Source organism: Vipera ursinii (genome assembly GCF_947247035.1).
Source record: "Vipera ursinii genome assembly, chromosome: 1".
NCBI lineage: Eukaryota > Metazoa > Chordata > Lepidosauria > Squamata > Viperidae > Vipera > Vipera ursinii.
This window is the reverse complement of record NC_139512.1, coordinates 116,103,617-116,114,073: the sequence shown is the minus strand read 5'-3', so window position 1 is coordinate 116,114,073 and position 10,457 is coordinate 116,103,617. Positions and strand designations below refer to the sequence as shown.

At 44.5% G+C, this 10,457-nt stretch overlaps 1 protein-coding gene across 2 annotated transcripts in view; it reads left to right on the top strand.

Annotated features, from left to right (window-relative positions):
• Positions 1-590: 590 nt before the first annotated feature.
• Positions 591-10,457, top strand: part of ZDHHC5 (zDHHC palmitoyltransferase 5) — a 51,770-nt gene continuing 41,903 nt past the window's right edge. For both annotated transcript variants that reach the window (XM_083349289.1, XM_083349288.1), the window contains exon 1: positions 591-933. The gene's annotated coding sequence lies outside the window, so the exon portion shown is untranslated. The remainder of the gene's footprint in view (positions 934-10,457) is intronic.

The window sequence follows — 10,457 nt, the reverse complement described above, 5'->3', positions numbered from 1 at the left end:
CACAGGAATGCAAATAAATGAAAGTTCAGTGTTAATTGGGGGGAAAAAAAACTTGCCAAACGTGTAAGTGGAATGATCGTGCTTATTTTTAGGCACATTGGACCAATACTAATTATAATACAGGTTTTCAAAAGTAATACAGAATTAAAAACTCTGAAGTTACAACTATGGGACTACCGGGGGAGGGGCGGGGCGGGGTGTCACATGTATTTCTTTTCATTCATATCGGTTAGCAGAAGTATAAAAAATTATTTTGGACTAGAAACATGTTTGCTATATGTATGATACCCTCTATCAGAAATAAAGCCGAAGGTTCTGCTCAAGACAATTCTGAACAGTTTAATCTGCAGAGGAATCTCTTTTTGCAAATTCTTCAAAGGTTCCGCACCGCGAGCCTCACTCAACCCCTCGAGTGTAAAATGAAAAGAGAAAAAAAAAAAAAAGCAGCAAACTCTCTATGATTCACGCATGCCCATTGTGACCTATTCCCCGCCCTCCTAACATTATCAAGCAAACTATTGGTCCGGATGCTTGCAGACGCCTAACGTCACTCCCACCCACGCGAATAGCCACTTTTTCTCTAGCTCCGGCTTTGGAGCTCCTCCTACGGGCAGCAGGCTGACCAACCGGCGAGCCCGAACGGGTTTGAGAACGCGCATGCGCGCCCTACTTCCCGTGCTGGTGTTTCTTGTGACTGCTTGGGTCGAGCGTTCGACCGAGTACCTGGTTTCCCGGAGCGGCAGCCGAAGGCTCGGCGACTGAAAGGGACGGCTCCTGCGGCTAGGTGCTAAAGGCTGAAGACGGCAAAGGAAGAGCTTCTTCTCCTCTTTAGGCAGTGGCGGACGTGAAGAAGGGTCCTTCCTCGCCCGTGGAGTGACGGCTCCGTGGGCCTAACGGCTCTCGGCTCTTCTTCGGGATCCAAAAGAGCGAGAGGTGAGGGAGGTTCTCGCCCCCTTTCCCTTGTACTTTTTCTCCCTCCTTTTCCGCGAGTGCCACTTCTGCCCGAGGGCCTCTCCCACGAATAAGACGCCGCCTCGCACCTCTCTTTTCCCCGGGGGTTTCGGCTGCTCTTTGTCACACCCCGAACGGGCTCCGTCGCCGCCTGCTTGCCGTGTCTGAGTTGGGAAGGTTCCCCACCCCACTCCCGAGTTTTTATTGCTCGCGAGTGGTAGTTTGCCCTGCCGGTGTGTAAAACTGGTGGATGGATAAGATACTCCTCCAAACTTTGTGCCGATGACCCCCTTTCCCTCTTTTCTGCTTCCAAAGCCTTGATCTTTAGTTACCCAGTGAACTCTCTCCAAGCTGCACCTCAAGGATAACTTGTTAGGTACGGTACTTACTATTGAGCTGGAGCTCATAGTTGTAGGCTACATCTCGAGGGGCGCAAGGGGATGTATAGGCACCGCCGGTGTCTCGTAGAAAGGGAGGGAGTTGGGTTCCTTCTTCGAGCTCTGCATTTTGTATTAGTGTACTGATCGCTCTTTGTGGAAAAAAAAAGAGATCTTACAATCATTTTTTCCCTAAGCAGTTTAATGTAGGTGCTCGAGAGGAAAAGTCGTTGGGTGCTATTTGTCAGAGCGTTTACTTTCATTGCTGATAGTTTTATACTCCGGTTTGTGCACGTTCTTCCATATTTGAACTCCGTTTCCATTTTTCCCCACATAAAAGAAAAATGAACAGTATTTATTACTTTTCTAGAGTTGTTGGGGAGAAGCTTTATTTTGGCTCGGTAACTAAAATAGTATAGATCCCATGCTTTCATCTAGGACAGGGGTGTCAAACTCAATTTCATTGAGGGCCGCATCAGCATTGCGGTTGCCCTCAAGGGGGCCGGGTGGGTATGGCCAGGGTGGGCGTGGCCTACTGGGTGGGCGTGGCTAGAGTGCATATGGTTTACTGGGTGGGCGTGGCCAGCTCTACATTGTTCGCATCAAGAGTGCCTATGAGGTGGGCGGGCAGGAGTGGGACAGATCTGAGGGTCTCTGGCAGGAGGAGGGTCTCTGGGCCAGGGCCAAGGCAGTGGGGGCCGTTCCCTCACTGTTTCCAGGATGGCGTCACGGGCCGCATGAAACCACTTTGCGGGCCGCATCCGGCCCCCGGGCCTTGTGTTTGACATGTCTGATCTAGGAAGTCTGCAATTCAGTGAAATTTGTTGTAGCGATTTCTTTACACAAAATGTCATATCGGTATTTATTTATTTATTTATTTGGTTTATATACCGCCCTATTCCCAAAGGACTCAGGGCGGTTTACAAGGCAAAATTTAAAAACAATCCAATATAAAATTTAAATTAAATTAAATTAAGTCTAGCCATAAAAATTAAATCACAATTTAAAAACATTAAACCCCTCAGTCCAGACCAGATAGCTCAAAGAGCCAGGTTTTTAGATCCCGGCAAAATGAACGAAGGTCGGGGGCAGTCCGGAGTTCCGTTGGCAGTTGATTCCTGTTGGCAGTTGATTCCATAGGGCAGGCACGCCCACAGAGAATGCCCTCCCCCTGTGGATTGCCTGTCAGCAATCCTTGACTGGCGGTACCCTGAGGAGGCCCTCCCTGTGGGAGCGCACAGGACAATGGGAACTTGATGCCGGCAGCAGGTGTTCCCTCAGATATCCCGGACCCAAGCCATTTAGGGCTTTATAGGTCATCACCAGCACCTTGAATCTCACCCGGAGGGCAACTGGAAGCCAATGCAGCTCGCGGAGAAGAGGTGTTACATGGGAGTATCGGGAGACTCCCATTACAACTCGCGCGGCTGCATTCTGCACCAGTTGAAGCCTCCGAGTGGTCCTCAGGGGCAGCCCCATGTAGAGAGCATTGCAGTAGTCTAGCCTGGAGGTCACGAGCGCATGGGTGACTGTGCGTAGGGCATCTCGGTCCAGATAGGGCCGTAACTGGCACACCAGGCGAACCTGGGCAAAAGCTCCCTTGGCCACGGCTCCTATATGATCTTCCAAACTGAGCCATGAATCCAGGAGGACACCCAGGTTGCGGGCCCTATCAACGGGGGGTAACACCTCACCCCCCATAGTTAAGGATGGAAAAGATTGGTTAGTCTGAGATGCCGGTATACACAGCCACTCAGTCTTGGCAGGATTGAGACGCCTGTTTCTCCCCATCCAAACCCGGACCGCTTCCAGGCAACGGGACATCACGTCGAGGGCATCACTGGGTTGGTTCGGGGTGGAAAGAAAAAGCTGGGTATCATCAGCATACTGATGATACCCCACCCCGAAACCACGAATGAGCTCACCCAGCAGCTTCATATAGATGTTGAACAAGAGGGGAGAGAAGACCGACCCCTGAGGAACTCCACAAACGAGAGGCCTCGGGGCGGAACTCTGCCCTCCCGTCAACACCGACTGCGAGCGGTCCAGGAGGTAGGAGGAGAACCACTGCAAAACGGTGCCTCCCACTCCCAACCCCCTGAGACGCCGCGGTAGGATACCATGGTCGATGGTATCAAAAGCCGCTGAGAGGTCTAATAGGACTAGGACAGAGGAACAACCCCTGTCCCGAGCCCAGCAGAGATCATTCACCAGTGCAACCAATGCCGTCTCCGTGCTGTACCCGGTCCTGAAGCCCGATTGGTATGGGTCCAGATAATCAGTTTCCTCCAGGAACAGAGGGAGCTGAAGTGCCACCTCGCTCTCAACCACCTTCGCAAGAAAGCGAAGGTTGGAGACTGGACGATAGTTGTTCAAAATAGCTGGGTCTAGGGCAGGCTTCTTGAGGAGGGGCCTCACCACCGCCTCCTTCAAGGCGACAGGGAAGGTACCCTCCCTCAAGGAAGCAGTTATTACTGCCTGGAACCAGCCTCGTGTCTCCTCCCGGGTTGCATATACCAGCCAGGAGGGGCACGGGTCCAATAAACATGTGGCAGAACTCAGTCTCCTCACGATCCTGTCCACCTCATCTGGGGTCACAGGATCGAATTCACCCCAGGTAACATTCTCTAGACCGCTGGATTCCTTCCCGTCAGTCTCTGCCCAGTCAGAATCCAAACCGGCTTGAATCTGAGCGATTTTGTCCGTCAGATGATAGCTAAACTCCTCGGCTCGCCCCTGCAAGGGCTCCTCCTTCACCTCCTGATTAAGGAGGGAGTGAGTCACCCTAAACAGGGCGGCTGGGCGATTATCTGCGGATGCGATGAGGGCAGCGAAGTAATTAGACTTCGCTGTCCTCATTGCCGTGAGATAAGACCTTGTAAAGGTTCTTAACCGCAACCGGTCAGACTCAGACCGTCTGGATCTCCAACAGCTCTCTAGACCTCGTCTCCGACGCTTCATCTCCCGGAGCTCCACAGAAAACCATGGAGCCCACCGGGATCTGCGCCGGGTCAGGGGTCGCAAGGGTACAACACGGTCGAGCGCCTCGGTGGCAGCCCTTTCCCAGGCACCACCAAGGCATCGGCCAGGCTGTGAGCGAGGGGGATAGGTATAGACCCAAGCGCCGTCTGGAACCGTTCCTGATCCATTAGGCGCCTGGGGCGGAACCACCTGGTCGGTTCCGCAGCCCAGCAGCGGGGGGTGGCATAGGGGAAGACCAACCGCAGGAGGTGATGATCGGACCATGACAGGGGGACAATAGTTGGCGAGCCCCCTCCCAGATCATCAAACCACTGCCCAGATAAGAAAACTAGGTCGAGAGTGTGTCCTCCCCCATGAGTTGGACCCTGAATTACTTGGGTCAGGTCCATGGCTGTCATGGAGGCCATGAACTCCCGGGCCAACTCAGACGACCCTCCCAGAGAAGGCAGGTTAAAGTCGCCCAGAACTATAAGTCTGGGAAACTCAACCGTCAACCCTGAGAGGACGAGAAGCTCGGGCAGGGCCGTTGCTACACAGCTGGGCACCAGGTATGTTAGCAACAAGCCCAACTGAGCCCCAGGGCCACACTTCAGGAGGAGGGATTCACTCCCGCCTATCTGTACAATAGTGGTCTCCCGCGGACATAAGGTCTCCCATATAACTACCGCCACCCCACCGCCCCTGCCCTGAGCCCGTGGCCGATGTAACACACAGAAACCTGGAGGGCAAAGCTCAGTCAGAGGGACACCTCCCTCTGAGTTATGTCTCTTCATTGGAGTAATCTTTAGAGATTTTTCTAAAATTGCTTTTATTAGTGGTAAGATGGGTGCTCTGAGAACCTTCTCAGACTGTCTAAATTTCTATTCCCAGAAGTGGTTTTGATACTGATGTTTTTATTTGTTTTGCACTAATACCTTTTCAATTTTATTTTTAATAAATTAACAATTGCCCACGCATGTAAGAATTTCATGTTGCTTTTGTATATTAGAAGAATAAATATATTTTAATAGTTTATATGCATGGTGTTTAGACTGAGACCAACACAATTTGTTTATAAAGGAGAATTTGTTTATAAAGGAGGCTTTTGGCTAGGAAAAGTATAAAGTAAAGGAATAGGTTATATTTGTATATACTTCCTAGCTATCATCCAGTTGTTAGGTGGCCTTGGCTCATATAGCACAGAAGGCAGACAAGATAAGGACATTTGCTGATTTTTGTAATGAAAAGCCTATGTATGAGGAGAAACTTGTTTTGCTGCTGATAAGAAAGTGAATAGGTAATAGCAGGTATGCAGACAATGACATGATGCAATGGAAGGTTTTGGTAGCTATTTGTAGTGTATTAGTAGAGAAAAATTAAACCAAATTGTTGCAGTAGAAATAAAAGCTATTTTAAAGCTGAGTTTGGGTGAAATGTTTAAATCAAATGGTAGTTCACATGTAATGCACCCATAACCTAATCTGTTTATTGTTAGAGAAAGTTGTTTTGAATTAACCATCCTAGGTTGTATGCAATAGGAAGGATAGTTAACAATGTTTTGATAAAGATAAAGGTTCCCCCGCACATGTGTGCTAGTCGTTTCCAACTCTAGGGGCCAGTGCTCATCTCCGTTTCAAAGCCGAAGAGACAGCGCTTGTCCGAGGACGTCTCCGTGGTCATGTGGCCGGCATGACTAGATGCCAAAGGCACACGGAACGCTGTTACCTTCCCACCGTAGTGGTCCCTCTTTTTCTATTTGCATTTTTACGTGCTTTCGAACTGCTAGGTTGGCAGAAGCTGGGATGAGTAACAGGCGCTCACTCTGTTACGCGGCACTCGGGATTCGACCCGCCAAACTACTGACCGTTCGATCAACAAGCTCAGCATCCTAACCCACTGAGCCACCGCGTCCCTAATGTTTTGATACTTCCCTTCTATTAAAGAGAGAATTGCCTAGACTGGTTTCACAAAAATGGGGCACCTGTAAGTGCTCCTTATCTCAGAGCTTTCTTCTTTTCATTCCCCACTCCTTTGGCCATTAGGGGCAGTTAGAACGATAGCAGATGCATAATCTCTTTTCTTTTCTACACCAGCCCTTATCAGGTTATCACAGTTTTTTCTTTTTCCTTAAGGAACATAAAGCAGGAAGTGACAGTTTCCCAGCTACTTTCCTGATAGCTGGACCTCCTGCAAAGATGGCTGCTCTCCTCCTCATTTGTCTGCCATCATATTCCTGGAGTAAATGTTTACCCCAGGATAGCAGCAAACCTTGTTAGCTATGTTATGTGAATATAGCCTAACTAACTTTTTTGGAGAATAACTATACCTGCAGTTTATTTTGAATGATACTTACCTCTTACAAATGTATGTATTTAGAGCCTTATAGTGATTAAGCTACCTGGATTAATCTGTTACTTAACACAAGTTGTGGATAAGCCTTTAATAGTGATAGTGTAGGTAATTTTGTTGTTAGCTCTTGAGCCAGTTGGTAATGATGGATGGCTTTCCACTTAGAACAGGGGTGTCAAACTGCCGGATGTGTCATGCCAAAACCGCACCCACCCCATTGCCAGCAATGGGGGGAAAAGTCGCAACACGTCACATGACGTTACGAGTTTGACACCCTTGACCTAGAACAAGAGCAGGCATTCTGATATCTTTCAGTATTTTATACTAAACCTTCTACAAATTCAATTTAATTTAACTTGATGGTCAGTCACTGTAGTGATTTATCCCTTCCAAATTTAAGTGGCATCTGGTTTCCTTTTTCCCATTCTGAACAGCAACTACAATTCAGAATTTGCATAATATATTGAAGGGTAAGCTGTATAATAAAAAGTATCAGCATTTTTTTGCTCCATCTATTCCAACATGTAGTTTAGAATGACAAAGTTACACACCTGGCTTAGTTGGACTTAAGAGTATGAAATATAATACAGCCTCAAAACAGAATATGGCACAATTTCAAAATAACTCATGTGAAAATAGTTGGTTTAGTTTTAGATACAGTTGTCTCTAACATCTGTCACAAGAATGAAATGGTGGGATGGCACATTGTTATTCCATGAAGTTTTCAATTCCTTTATATCATTGGGTATAAATTCTTTTATACCATCAGGTTCTTTCTTTTAAACAGATTAATTTGCCTTCTTGACTCTTAGCTTTTTCTTTTAATCAGCATATAAAATGAAAATATAACTGTGTGTGAAATTCATCAATTCAAACAATAACAGTTTTAAACAAGAACATGAAGGTTGGTGAATAATATTTCTACATAGCATCTTAGTACTCTATTTCAGAATCATTAAAGAGATATGTACTATAGTCTCTAAAAATTCTGATTGTCACACTTCTTGGAACAAGCAAACTAATTTTTGTGATTAAATTTAATTTGTATGAGTGTAAAAGTGCCCATTGGGGGAGTAAGATCTTTAAAAGGCATTCCTGATATTCAACTGTCAGATATCATCAGGAAGCTGTCCTGTACTCCCTTATGTATACACATATGTCCCTTGCAGGAAAAGATTAAGTATAAGACAAAAAATGTCTGCATGGTAAAATACAGTAGCTGAAGGCTAATGTGCAGAAGGGTTTTTAAAACTGGAAATTTAACAGAAAGGAAAAAATTTAAAAACTTTACATTATTTTTATCAAATTATTTAAACTTGAACAAGGGCATTTAGAGCAATGAATCTAATGCAGGAATCCAAATTGAAGCATCTCTAATAAATGGGGATCTAGTCTTTGCATGAACACATTTGGACTTTGTTTGCATATGTTTAATAGCTTATACCACAACCCAAAATCAATTCTGTTATCAAAGTCTTCTATAATTTATTCATAAACTCTTTTCCTATAATTTCTCTATGTTCTACACTCAGAGAAGATAAGAACAGGTCTTGTTCTTATTTTAAATATGTTAGACTGGTGTGAACTGTGAAATAACTAAAAAGATAATCATTTGAAATAACTGCTTGCTGTGCCTTGGGAACTAAAATAAGAGAATGGGCAGAGTGCATGCTTCCCATCTCACCTCACATTGCTTTAAGAAACTCCCTATTTTATATAGGAGAAAACATTTTATCTTCAAGTTAATTTTGGTTTGGAATTAAAGCATTCCTTTGGAATTAATATATAAGACTGAATAATTTTATTTAAAAATGCTGAACTATGATGTGAGAAGTAAAAAATTCAGAATCCATCTATAAAGAAGTTTCAGATCTGGTATATGATTTAATCACAGGCAGGAGTCACTTAGAGGTTATACTGAATTATGAGGTTGTTTGAAGCTGATGGCTGATACAGCATGTTTCAGATATAATTAATCACATCCTAACATCTAAATACCACTAACTGGTGTAAAATGTTAAGCTTTTTGAGAGCAATGTATAGGACAGGGATGTCAAACTCAATTTCATTGAGGGCGGCATCAGCACTGCGGTTGCCCTCAGGGGGCCGGGTGGGTATGGTCAGGGTGGGTGTGGCCTACTGGGTGGGCATGGCTAGAGTGTGTATGGCCTACTGGGTGGGCGTGGCCAGCTCTACATCGTTCGCATCAAGGGTGCCTATGGGGGCCTGGGCAGGAGTGGGACAGATTGGAGGGTCTCTGGGCCAGGGCCAAGGCAGTGGGGGCCGTTCCCTCACTGTTTCCAGGATGGCTTCGCGGGCCACATGAAACCACTTTGCGGGCCGGATCTGGCCCCCGGGCCTTGTGTTTGACATGTCTGGTATAGGAGGTTGTGATATAGCAAAAGTTAAAGCTTACATATTTTGTTAACAAGGTTGGTTCATTTTCTGTTAAAATACCGTAAAATACAGATTAACAATAGTTTCTCCCAACAAGATATTATAAGCTGCTTCTCTCATTCACTGAGACATTATTTTTTTTAAAAAAAAAAGTTAGATTCTTTATCTACTGTTATAAGTTTCATATAAAACATTTATTAACATAAGTAATAAAATCCAGCATTTTCTCTAGCTGTATATTAGATATGGGTTTAGATTTTTAGGAAAAATTTAAGGGGGTTCCTTTAATATGCCTACTTACATGTTTGTATTCCAGTCTTCATATATGTTTGTGCTTCAAAATAGTGGGAAACTTTACCAATATTATTCACCAGGGTAGCAAAAGGGAAAAACAAACATTACAAAACAGCTTTACAACAGTGATAGCTTTGGTCATTGTCTTTTCTTTATGGCATCCAGAACTACCCAAGTTTGTTTTTACTGAAGTTTGGTTATAAACTTTCAAATAGCAGCTGTGATTTCTTTGCATTTTTTTAAAGTAAAATTTATCTCAAACCCTTGTTTGGATTCTTCTATTCAAAGATTCTAGCTCAGCTGTTCCTAGGAATATCCATTCAATCTGGATCCCTTAGTAGCTGAATTTTAAAAGTGTGTTCCCTGGTTGCAAAATGGGCTTTCTACCTCTGTTTACAATGCTTTACATTAAATTCTATAAACTGCCTTTTCAGTTTTCAGATGCATCTGATTTCTGGCATTCGTCCATTCCTTTCCTGGTTTTCCATTTTCTTGTAGGCAAGAGTCTGTTCTAATTTCTACTTAGTAAATCGGAGGACTGGATTTTCCATTTGAATTTTCTTTCCTTTATTGGGCATATAATACAGTAATCCATCAGTCACTGTGAATGTAAGATATTGCACAATCATTTTTATTATATTTAACATTTCTCAGATCTGTGAGCTATAACTCTTAGACTTTGGGGCTATGTGCAAGCATTAATGTTGATTAACATTTTAAATTATTTTTATCTCCTGGTTAAGGAACTATTTCAGCACCTGTTTATCAACTTTAGTTCAAATTTTTATATATGTACCGGTATGCTTGTACAGTCATGGCCGAAATTGTTGGCACCCCAGAAATTTTTCCAGAAAATCAAGTATTTCTCACAGAAAAGTATTGCAGGAACACATGTTTTGCTATACACATGTTTATTCCCTTTGTGTGTATTGGAACACAACATAAAAGGGAGGAAAAAAAGCAAATTGGACATAATGTCAAACAAAACTCCAAAAATGGGCCGGACAAAATTATTGGCGCCCTTTCAAAATTGTGGGTAAACAAGATTGTTTCAAGCATGTGATGCTTCTTTAAACTCACCTGGGGCAAGTAACAGGTGTGGGCAATATAAAAATCACACCTGAAAGC